This window comes from Pinus tabuliformis, chromosome 6 (genome assembly GCF_031772625.1).
Source record: "Pinus tabuliformis cultivar Carrire ecotype Pingquan chromosome 6, CPIR1, whole genome shotgun sequence".
Classification (NCBI taxonomy): Eukaryota; Viridiplantae; Streptophyta; class Pinopsida; order Pinales; family Pinaceae; genus Pinus; species Pinus tabuliformis.
This window is the reverse complement of record NC_142292.1, coordinates 898,236,341-898,250,131: the sequence shown is the minus strand read 5'-3', so window position 1 is coordinate 898,250,131 and position 13,791 is coordinate 898,236,341. Positions and strand designations below refer to the sequence as shown.

General features: G+C 28.7%; 1 pseudogene; it reads right to left on the bottom strand.

The window, feature by feature from the left end:
* Positions 1 to 207: 207 nt before the first annotated feature.
* LOC149261824 (elongation factor 1-alpha-like) lies at positions 208 to 13,421 on the bottom strand (annotated as a pseudogene).
* Positions 13,422 to 13,791: the final 370 nt, after the last annotated feature.

Below are 13,791 nucleotides of genomic sequence, written 5' to 3'. Positions count from 1 at the left end.
CAACTACGAAATCTTAAATAAACTTACCCTAAACCATTAAAAAGTATTTACTATAAAATAATGTATGTTATGCCACTGTCAACCAGGAACCCAATTCCCCATTTGACAAACTAACTCTACTAACATACTATCAGGAAAATATAGAGGCATACAAGCACATAAAATGCATCACACAATTCTCCATTCCCAATCACTTTGCTGGAACATTCACTTCTTTTTAGCTACTGCCTTGGTAACCTTGGCACTAATAGGCTCATTCATTTTAATAACCTTGGTGACTCCTAAAGACTCTGCCTGATGTATGTCCCTCACTGCAAAACAACCGAATGGAGGATACTCAGCAAAGGTTTCAACAACCATGGGTTTGGTTGGAATCATCTTGACAAACCCAAAATCTCCACTCTTAAGGAACTTGTGCTCCTTCTCTAGTTCCTTGCTAGAATGCTTGTCAACCTTGGTCATGATCTCAATGAACTTGACAATAATGTGGGAGGTGTGGCAATCCAAAATAGGCATAACCATTTCCAATCTATCCTGAATGATTCATAATAATAAACCGTGCCATAAAATTGGAAGCTTCCTTTGTTGGATAGTTCTTGGAATTAGATGCCACATAACCACACTTAAGATCCTTAACAAAAACATTCTTAATTGTTGACTCCCACATTGTCACCAGAAAATGCCTCTTCAAGAGCTTCATGATACATCTCAACAAACTTAACCTCAATGGTCTGCCCAGTGGGACCAAAGGTAACAATCGTACCTGGCTCTAAGATTATACTTTCCACATGACTAATAGGCACAATCCCAATACCACCAATCTTGTAAACATTCTTAAGAGGCAACCTCAGAGGCTCGTTTGAAGGACGCTTAGGCTCTGAAACCTAGTCAAAATCTTCCTAGAGTGTTGGGACCTTATACCAATCAAGGTTGATAGAATTCTCAATGAAGTTATCACCCTCAAAACCAAAGATGGGCATAAAAGGAATATTGTATGGGTTGTATCCAACCCTCTTCAAATAAGAAGATAGTTAATTAACAATTTCATCATAACAAGCCTTAGAGTACTTTGGTGTAGTGGCATCCATCTTGTTATTACAACAAATCATTTGCTTCACTCCTAAGGTGAACACCAATGGGGCATGTTCTCTTATTTGACTGTCTTTGGAGATACAAAGTTCAAAACCTCCAGTGGTGGAGACAATGATCAAAACTTCCCATTCAACCTGAGAAGTTTAAGTAATCATATTCTTGATAAAATCACAATGACCAAGGTCATCAATCATAGTGCAGTAGCATTTAGTTGTCTCAAATTTCCATAGTTTGATATCAATTGTGTAGGTTTTAATCTTGTACAAAAATTACCTGCAAACAAATTCTTAAAAATAGAAAATATACAATGATGAGAATATAAAACAAATACACAGATATTTACCCTGGATCCCAAAAATGGGACTATTAGATTGATTTTTCATTATGTTCCTTTCAATGTTACAATACATATATATACATGCACAAGCATTCATAAAACCCTAATCCATTAACCCTCGATTATAACATAAATGTAGTTCCCTTTACCTGATCTACAAAATACCATGGGAAGAAAACCATCATGCCTAAAACCATGTGTGAAACCCATGCACAAAACCATAGGTAGGTCCGCCCACCTAATATAGGGTCTAAAAAAAAATTCCTTGGGAGCTCCTCGGACACCATGTAGGGGGGCTAACAACCCCCTGCGCTCCCCAAACCCCATGCAGGGGGGCTACCACCCGACTACAAACCATCCAATAGGGGGGCTGTCGGCAGCCCCCCGACTTCGCTCGTGGAGCTAATCGGGGGAATAAAATAACATACACCCAACAAATTGTGATACCACATTCACATTAAGGCTTGAGTTTGTCAAGAACCCAAGCATACTTGAATGATCTCTTATTCATCTCAACGAATTCTTTCTCAAAACATTCAATCACACGCTTATCAATTTCTCCAAGCTTGTAGATCAAATTCCCAGTGGTTGTTGACTTACCCAAGTCGACATGCCCAATAACCACAATGTTGATATGGTTTTTTTCCTTACATGTGATGAATTAAAACCTCTTAACAAAATCGTCTGCTTGAGTCTGGAGAATCAAAAGATTTGAAGAACAACTTCGCAGTGACATAGATATCAGAGAGACTCGTACAAGATGAAGAGGAAAAAATGACTCCAACTCTAACATTAGTAGCTTACTTTGGTAGACAAAAATGACTAGCAGAAGTTTGGCAATTGGGTTCCTTGGTACTGTTACCAATCGTCCTAGCCTAGGGACTTTGTGAACGAGAGCAAGGGAATTTCCTACACGAGCTTTAAGGTAGCAAATAAATTTTGGTGCTTGATATGGACGATGATCAATCAATATGGTATCTTTATAACAACCTTGGCAATGAAATACTTCCAACTACCTTGCCCTGATGATCGAATGGTTGAACATGTTATGATCATTTAACATATAATCCAATGGTCCATAGTGATGACATGAGGGCAAGAGGGAGGTTCTTCTCAAAGGGAACGCCTTACAACATAATTAATATGAATCATTATTATTTAAAATTATTTTGATGTGATAGGCGTACTATTATTTTTAATTGAGGAAAATTGTTTATAATTTCATTAATAAACAAGAATTACAACAAAATAAATTGAATTGAGTTGAATTATTATTTTTATTATTATTTTAATTGAGCCAACATTAAGTTCTTTTATTATTATCAGTATTTGATTTAATGCTTCATTTTTTCAGACACTACAACATCTCATATATTAAACTGATATTTAAATGTTTACACTCATTTACTAACATTACAACATCTTCACCATTGCACACGAAAATATGTCTAGACCCAAAAAAATATAAATTTTACTTATTATTATTTTTATTTTATATAATAATAATAATAATTTTCTCCATATTATAATAATTCAAAAGTGATGTTATTATTTTATGTAATATTTCCATTTAGTTCATGTATAAGTTATTTACTGAAATTACATCTTACTATGGGACATTAAATATTAAATGATTTAGTTATGCTAAACCATCTTGTGATTCACATAGTATAAACAATCCCAATTGAAATCAATCTTTTACTATTTTGATTTATAAACAATATCTAACAATCTTTTATGTCTCCATCTATGTATTTTCTTTCTTAAACAATTTTTTATTAAAAATAATGTTATTTTAACTACTTATTTAGTAAATAATACCATAATGCATATATGCCCTAAAAAGATTACAATATCTTTAGCAAATTATTATACTCAATTATATATCAATTATATTTCTTTTATAAAATAATATGTTATAAAAGAGACAATATAGTGATATATGCAAAACAACACTATATTTTAATTGCCTTTGAAAAGTTTATTGTAATATAAATTTTAGTTATTATTATTTTTATTTTTTTATAATAATAATAATAATAATTTTCTCTATATTATAATAATTCAAAAAAGGTGATATTATTATTTTATGTAATATTGCCATTTAGTTCATGTATATATGTATGATTTAGTTACTAAACTATCTTGTGATTCACATAGTATAAACAATTCCAATTATAATCAATCTTTTACTATTTTGATTTATAAACAATATCTAAAAATCTTTTATATCTCCATCTATTTCTTAAACATTTTTTTATTAAAAATAATGATATTTTAACTACTTATTCAGTGAATAATTCCATAATGGATATATGCACTAATAAGATTATAGTATCTTTAACAAATTATTATAATAAATTATATTTCTTTCATAAAATGATATGTCATTAGAAGTTATATATATATAAAAGAAAGACTATATATATAAAAGAGAGAGACAATATAGTGATATATGCAAAACAACACTATATTTTAATTACCTTCGAAAAGTTTATTGTAATTATTTGAATGGTTGAACTTGTTACCAAATAGATTTAATGTCTTCGAAGATGGTGTTTAATGTGTTTGAAGATGGTCTTCATGGTATGACAAATAAAAAGCCCTACTGAATTCTCTTCATATAATTTCCATATAAATTTGAATCATGATAAACTGGTATCATTTATATGTATATACTCATTAAATATAAAATTCTTCTTTATACATATTAAAATAATATGATAAATAATATATTATATAAGATAGATATGATTTATTTTTTTTATTTTTTCATGTAAGTAGATCATTTAGGGACTAAATGCTTATAATTGATGATGATTGTGAAAATGAAATATTATTTGAGAAGAGATTAGGTTCAAATCTTATCCTTCTTATTTGCGTAAATAGACACTTAACAATTATAATAATAATGAGAATCTAATAAAAAATAAACAAACGCAATTACCAATACTTCTTATTAAAAAATAAACGCAATTACCAATACTTTTTATTAAAAAAAGATAATTTATTTCTATTTTTCTATTTTCAATGAATTTTTTCTGACAGTTTTCTATTTTGTCTTCGGTCTTTAAAATTCGAATTCGAATTCAGATTTAAATTCAATAAGACACCATAAAAATTTAAATGAATTTTTTTTAATTAAAAAAATTCAACATTATTCGAGGTAAACTCAATTCCAACCAAGCACTGACATCCGTCATCAAAATTTTGAAAACACTGACATCCGTCATCAAAATTTTGAAAAAACACAGAAAAAGTTGTAGGGATCGAGAAAATAACAGGACGCCAGGACGCCTGTGTTTCCAAATTCCCTCATGAATATGACCTTCAAACTTACATCCCTAAGACGATGGGAATAAGACAATGCACCCGCAACGATTTTGGTAATATTGTTGTCAGGATTCAATCTCACCTCCACAATATGGGGGCACGAGATTAAATGGTGATTGTCGCATTAGGTGAAAAGCTGGCCAATCGATCCTGGTGCAAGGTTAAGATATTATGTATTGTGTGGTGTGGAAGACAATGCAAATTGAAGAAGACGTAACTAACCGTGTACTTCATTGCCCAGTATTTTTATGTATTTAATTATCGAGTAGAGCTTATGTAAGGGTGTCCGTAACTCAAAGTTGAAATTTTATTATTTAAATTAATTTTTTTTTTAATTTAAAAATAAAAATAAATAAATAATTCTACAAAATATTTAAATAATGTCAGTTCATAAAAATTGGATCCTTTTTCGTTTATGGTAGATCCATATTTAAAATGGATCTATGTTGCTTATTATTATTATCAGGTTAGGTCGGTATTAAAGATAGATCTAGGCTGATTATTATTATTATTTATAAGGTCACAACCAAGCCAAACATCAAATTGGTGTATGAGACTCCTTGTTTGTGGGACAAGGAACCCACCTCCACACAAAGATTTGACTACTAAGTCTACGAACCCCTCTCATTTTAATGCTCTTAACCATTAAGCCCGTTGGTTTTAATTCTCTTAACCATTAAACCCACAAAATGGTTTTAATGCTCTTAAACATTAAGCCCACTGGTTTTAATGCTCTTAACCATTAAACCCACTCAAATTGTATTCAATATATTAGAAAGTATCATTGGTACTCTTATGTATTCAATATCTTAGAAAGTATCATCATTAGCCTTAGTTGTTGTTTGTCTTGCTATGCACTTTACGGTAATCAAGCCCTCTTGTTTTGAACCTGTGACCTCTTAGGAAAGCACATGGTCTTAACCATTACGCCCACTAAAACTGTATTCAATATAGTAGAAAGTATCATCGGTACACTTATGTATTCAATATCTTAGAAAGTATCATCATTAGCCTTAGTTGCAATGTATGTCTTGCCATGCACTTTACGATAATCAAAGTAATACAGGTTACATTTAAAACATTAAATTGCTTTAGTATATAATTCGGTAAATTTTAAGAGGTGAACATATTGAATGCAAATTTTTATAACTATTCATACTGTAGATAGATTTTCGGAACTAAGTGTGTCTATCTTAAGGACAAAAATAACTTTTTGAAAAATGTTGCCAGAGTGTCCAAATTTTTTTATAAAGAAAGAACAAGTTTAAGAGGAAGACATTTTTTTTTAATTGTTATTATCACCAACTAATGATAATTTTGACCTTAATTATTCTCCTAATCTTGTTTTTTTTTATATATTTTTATCAATACTCTCGTACCATTATTCAAAAAGTTTTATTTTTTTTTGTGTTTAGAATAGACATATCACCCTATTTACACAATTAAATTCCACCTATCACATATTTTACATACTTTGTTTTTTCGAACATATTTTCGTATTTTGCTTTTCTCTTAATTTGAATGTGTAATATTTTAAAAGGAATCACATACCTTTGAACATCTCATTTATTAAAATTACATATAATTAAAAATTAATAATAAAAATAAAATTTTTTAAAATATCAAATACAAAATAAAATAAAATAAAAATAAAATTCTATAAATAAATTTAAAATTTATATATTTATATATTTTTATTGTGATTTTGAACGATAAAAAATTAATGCTCAAATTACTATAATTAAAATTTTAATAAATAAAAATGACATTAAAACCATTATTTTAAATAAAAAATGTATACAAATCTTATTCAAACTTTTAATCACTGTAAAAGAAACTAACAAAAACATAAAGTTCTTATACAATAATATTGATAACTACCCATATATATGTATAATTATATAATTAATTTGATAACATTTTACATTATGGAAACGTAAAGATACTTCAAAATCATGTCAAATCGTAAAAAAATTGCATGTCAACCATTGATGAAGTGACTCAAATCCTAGTTAAAGAAAAACTACTACAAACTTTGCCCACGGGAAGCCTTGTAAGCCTTGTAGACGACACCTAGAAAACTTTAATAGAGACGCTGCTTAAGGAAAGCCTTGTAGACGACACCTAAAACACCTTAGACGACGTTGGTTTCGAGATTAGCAAGGATTGGCTCCCATTAGTGAGTTAATTAATGGGAACTAACCATTAGAAACAATTATTTTATTATTATTATTATTTTTGGATTCTCGTTTTCTAGTTTTTATGATTCTCTTTTTTCCACCATAAGCTTAATTTACTTTCCTTTTACATTCTTAGAAACATGTGTTTTTATTTTTATATTCTTATTTTATATGGTTAATATTAAAATTAACAATATTAATATAATTACTATTACATAAATTAATTAATAATAATATTGATATTTTCTTATAATTTTTATACATTAATATAATTATTAGTTAACAATAATATTGATAATATTTTATATTTAGTTTTTTTATTAATTAACAATAATATTCATTTTTTTTATATTTAATTTTTAATATGAAATATATATATATATATATTTACAAGATTTACCTTTCAGTAGCTTTATTAATGATACCTATTTTCAACTAATTATACTAATAAAACTTGACAATATCGATGACAATGATGATGATGATGGTTAAGGTCTGCTGAGACCAAACATTGGTCTATCGGACCTAAAGAAACAAATTATTTATTTTGATTTAAGATTTTATTCCTATGCTCAAAAAGCTTGGAGAGAAGCCTCCCGAGCTCACTATAATTTTGACATTGTAAAAGGCTAGGAAGGTCAGTATTGTAACAAAGATTGTGAAACTAAGATCTAATGTGGTTGTACGCGGGGCACTCTAAGAGGAAGTGGTTTTCATCCTCGATGTTCCTATTCTCACATATATGGTAGATCCTTTCCATCCATGGCGTTTTAGGAACTGCCCAACAACCTGTTTCACTATGGAGCTCATGAGAATTCGTTCTAATCTTTGCTAATATTAATTTTCTTCTTTGAGCTAGTTAGAATAGAGAGATACTTTTGATCTTCTAGAGTGGGGTTGATGACCTTCTTATAATAACTTAATTTATTTTAGCCACTAAATCTTTCTCACACCACATTTTTCTTTGAAATTAGAAGTAACAATGTTTTTAATGTTATTTATGTTTTGCAATGCATCATTCTCGTTGATCTCCCAATAGTTTAACCAGGCCCTTGTGTCTTTATGCCACCCTCGATTAAGCCTTAGGTGGTTTTGGCTAGAATTCAAAGCTAACTTAGGAAGTCTATGATCGTCTATGTTATTGAATTTGTGCTTGTACATCAGAAACCTAATCATAGCTAGGCTCTCAATAGGGGAAAGACCTGGTTCTATAAGGAGAATATGATAGGGCGTATTAATTTTAATTTTCAGGTTATAAGTTATAAAACGCTTCTGGATTTGCTCAATCTTTCTCCATGATTCTCTGGAGATGCTGCAACCCCAAACCTCACAGCCATATAAGATAACAGGAGTGACTAAAGTTTCAAAGAGGAACTTCTTTTTATCCCACATTACGAGGTTTGTTGTTTTACAATTATTTTCAAGACCAAAATAAGCTTTCCACCCCCCATTAATCCTTTTCTCAATGCTATGGTTCTAGTTGAGCTTGTGATGAATATCAATTCCTAAGTACTTGTAAGAATACACTTTGTTAATCATAGCTTTTGTTTTGTCACTGTTAACAGTCATACCCATGGTAGTGCAAAAATCCTTAAGAAGCCTGAGTTGCTTATCAAGATCAGATGGGCACCTTGTGAAAAGAACAATATCGTTAGCATAGAGAAGAAGGATGATACTATCCCAGCTAAGATCATGACATCACATCTTGCTTCCTTGTTTATAAATTTTATTTATTTTTTTTTTATTAATTATTTTTTTATTAATATTATTAATTTTAATTCTATTATATTAATTAATAGATTACTCTATTTATAACCACTCATTTTAATACTAATAATATTAAAAATTTATTATCTTTTTACATAGATTACTGTATTTATAACTATTCATTTTAATATTAATAATATTTAAAATTTATTATGTTTTTGATTCTCATTTTTCACGAGTTGCTTCCCCTATAGTTTTGTCTTACGTTTTATAACCAACCTTAATATATTAATTAAAAATATTCCGTAATTTAAATTAAAATGATTTTTTTTGTATTTGCAAAAGCATGTTTTTAATCTCATATTTTGCTTAAAGTTATATAGATATACCATGTCTAAAAAATTTCATCCGTTGCATTAAAATGATCCATCTATTAGATTATGATATATTACTTTATATGATATTTTTAAATTTGCAATGGATTTCTTTTATATGATGCTTTTAATGACCTATTTTCCTTAAACTCATAGCTACATAAAGTTAAAAAATTACATTTGCAGTGACAATATGGTTTATTTGGTGAGGATTTGAATTAAGCAGGAATCCTTTTGATGATTGGAGGACGGGTTTTATGATGGAAATAATTTTTATTTTTTATTTTTATATTATATAAATAAGTTATATAATATTAATAATTATTTAAATTGATTTATTTTTTTCTTACAATGGATGAAAATTAATTTTGGAAGTTTAATAATTTTTTTTTATATCTATATAAGAGAGTTTATAAATATCAAGTTTTAAATTTAGATTATTTATGTAGTGTTATCTCATTTCAACAACTAAGGGCTTGTTAGAGAACATTCATTGACATTCAACTTATCCATTGATATTTTGCTTTTATGAAGAGGTTTGATGTTCATGGGAAACTTCCTCCTCAAAAGATGTATATGTTACTTTGCTTTTGAGGTGGGTAAAGTTATGGGTTAGATTAAAGAAAAAAAAATCCACAAATCCCCACTCCTTTAAAGAAGTCATCCAAAAAAAATTCATCTCCTCTATAGAAGAAGACTTTTAATTCAAAATTTTTAGTAATGGTGAGTTTGAAATATATCCTCGAATTTACAATAGAATTAATTGTGATTATTAAAGAAAGTTTGCATTAATTTACCAAAACTATTATTCATAGGTTATTGGGCTATGACTAATCATACACATCTTCTGTAATGGCTTCCTAAGAATTAGTAGAAATAGTTGAAGATAAAATTTACTCTTAAGGATTTTTGGTAGCTTTATTAATGAGACCTATCCTTAACTAATTTTACTAATAAAACTTGACAATATTAATATTATATTAATTTAAAATTTATATTTATTTTTCTTGTTTATAATTTTAATCATATTTTTTTATTAATTAATTTTATAATATTAATTTTAATTCTATTATATTAATTAATAGATTACTGTATTTATAACGACTCATTTTAATACTAATAATATTTAAAATTTATTATATTTTTGATAGATTACTGTATTTATAAGTATTCATTTTAATATTAATAATATTTAAAGTTTATTATCTTTTTGCTTCTCATTTTTGAAGAGTTCCTTCCCCTCTCGTTTTGTCTTATGTTTTATAACCAACCTTAATACACCAATTAAAAATATTCCGTAACTTAAATTAAAATGATTTCTTTTGTATTTGCAAAAGCATGTTTTTAATCTCATATTTTGCTTAAACTTATATAGATATACGATGTCTAAAAAAAATTCATGCAATGCATTAAAATGGTCCATCTATGATATATGATATTTTTAACTTTGTAATGACTTTCTTTTATATTTGTACAAAGATGTTTTAATTGCATATTTTCCTTAAAGTCATAGATACATAAAGTTAAAAAAGTTCATTTCATTGCATGATAGTGCAATGACAATATGGTTTATTTGGTGGGGATTTGAATTAAGCAGGAATATGATACATAAAGTTAAAAAATTACATTTCATTGCATGATATTGCAGTGACAATATGGTTTATTTGGTGGGATTTGAATTAAGTATGGAATCTTTTTTGATGAATAGAGGAGGGGTTTTATGATGGAAATTAATTTCTCTTTTATATATTATATAAATAAGTTATATAATATTAATAATTATTTAAATTGATTTAATTTTTTTTTACAATAGATGCAAATTAATTTTGGAAGTTTAATAACTTTTCTTTATATCCATATAGGAGAGTTTATAAATATCGAATTTTAAATTTTGATTGTTTATATAGTATTATCTCATTTCAACAACTAATAGCTTGTTAGAGAACATTCAATGACATTCGACTTATCCCTTGATATTTTGCTTTTATGAAGGGGTTTATGTTCAAGGGAAACTTCCTCCTCAAAGGATTTATATGTTACTTTGCTTGTGAAGTGGGTAAAGTTATGGGTTAGGTTAAAAAATGAAAAATCCACAAATCTCCACTCCTTTAAAGAAGCCATCCAAAAAAAAATCATCTCCTCTATAGAGAAAGACTTTTAATTCAAAAAATTTGGTGATGGTGAGTTTAAAAGATATCTTTGAATTTACAATAGAATTAATTGTGGTTATTAAGGAAAGTTTGCATTAATTTATCAAAACTTTTATTCACAGGTTATTGGGCTATGACTAATCATACAAATCTTCTGTAATGGCTTACTAGGAATTAGTAGAAATAGTTGAAGGTAAAATTTACTCTTAAGGATTTTGCACTACCATCTCAATAGCATGAATAAAGGACAATTGATCATGGAAACAGATCATGGTTTTGGGCTACTACTTTTTTGGGGTCAAACATTAGTTCCATAAATTCAAAAAGGTAATCATGATACTTATTTATATAACATTAATGTAGGTATGACCACCAAATATTGTAATATACTTGCAGAAGAGTTAATGTTTTGTAGGATATTTATATTTTCTTTGTAAATTTCTTAACAACTTGGAAAATGTATCACCACACCAATGGGATCAAATGTGTGGAGATTTACTTAAGTGAATGTATTAAAAGTATGTCAAGATATAATGCAAAAGGAACTTATTCCTCAAAATTGTGGATTATGAAAAAAATATTTTTTTATTATGGAATTTTTTAACAATAATATGATTTAAATGATGATTGTTCAATAGCATTAATTGCTCTAGAAAAAAATATATGATCCAAATGAAGAGGATAATCATAAATGAAGAAGAATCTTATATAGGTAGCTTCAAAATAGAAAATAAAGAAAATAAGTTCCCTCTCCTACCTCTAATGCTTTTGATGTGATTTGGATTAAATTCCTACCTTTTTAATTGATAACCCCTTAGTAGGGCCAAACATCCTCCAAGAATAAATGGGGAGTATTAAATTCTCTTGTAATTTAAAAATAAGGAAAAATAAAGCAAAAGATGACCAAAGAAAATCATTTCATTGTTTCAACATTACTAGATATGGAACATTAAGTGTTGGAAGTTACACCCTAAGGTTCATCTTAGCAAACACAAAAGAAGAACCGAAAATGGGTGTATAGCTGGAGAAGAGTACATGTTAGCACTATTATTCACAGGAGAAAAAGTAAAATAAAAAAATTATTCTTAGGGGAGAAGAACCATAATGGGGGAAGAACCAATTTTAAATATAATGGTCTCTCTACCAATATCAATATTTACTTGTGAGGAATCCATATCGTAGATATTCCTAGACATTCAGGTCCTTTAAAATTTAGGGGCAATGATTCAATAGGTTGAATCAAGTCATGGTAAGGAAATTTGCAGTATAGTTTTCAGTAATTTTTTAAGGTTGCAATAATTTCTTTAGTATTCATATTTGTTGGTCATAAAAGCATATCTTTCATGCACATTATCTTTATAATTTGTTAAATATAAAAGAGATAAGTGAAATAATTATCATTTTCTTAGGATGGTCATCAACTTGCTAAGGCTTCTTCGAGTATGACAATGGTTGCATAATATGTGTACACTCATAGAAAAGCATGTAACATTGTATTGCAAAGTGAATAGTAAGACAAAGAGTTTATTGTGCGACGTTCACAATCCATATATGAGTATAACCATGGCAAGTTGAATGAATATCATGTATGTATTCCAAAGTGAATAGTAAGACATAAAGAGTTTATTGTGCCACGTTCACAATCATGAGCATAACCATGGCAAGTTGAATGAATATCATGTATTCTCTAATTTCACATGCACATAAGAATGGCTGAGTGTTACAATGATAGAAATATGTGTTGAATTTTTTTGACAGTTTTATATTTTGTTTTGGATCTTTAAAATATAGTTACTAAATTCAGATTTAAATTCAATAAGATATCATAAAAATTCAAATGAAATTTTTTTAATTATCATAAAAATTCAAATGAAATTTTTTTAATTAAAAAAAAAATCAACATTATTCGAGGTAGACTCAATTCCAACAAAGCAAGTTAAAGATAAAGAGAATCTCTGAATCGTGAAGTTTTCCAGTAACAGACCTGTTTCACTTTACTGTTAATTAGACTTTCCCGGACTTCCACATCGTTCAGTCCATCCACAAAGCTGGACATAAGAATAACTTGGAAATTATCACCCAATCATGATGGGGGCACTCACAGGCGAAGATATTGCCCGTAGCTTCAGAGGCCTATACCTGAATATGGCCACAGACGAATGATGGCACCAGTGACAACATCTCTAGTCTGTCTTCCTTTCTGGACCACGGTGCAACTCGATACGTACATCAGTCTGAATTTTGACATTTTTCCGGAATTGCAAACTGTGCAATTTGGACACATACATTTATTACCCATGCTTGCTGGAATCCTAAATATCTGCTTACGGAACAAATTTAAACAAAATGTTGGCAAATATTGCAGGCATTGCTAGAGTGGCCGTGTTTTTTCCTAATCTATATCTTGATATAGTTTTGACCTGTTACTATTTATAGTTTAAAAAAATGGTGCGATAGACCTACATATTTTCACTGTTCAGAACAGTGAAAACAGTGTCATCCGTCATCAAAATTTTAAAAAACACAGAAAAAGTTGTAGGGTTCGACAAAATAACAGGACGCCAGGACGGCTGTGTTTCTAAATTCCCTCATGAATATGACCTTCAAACTTACAGCCC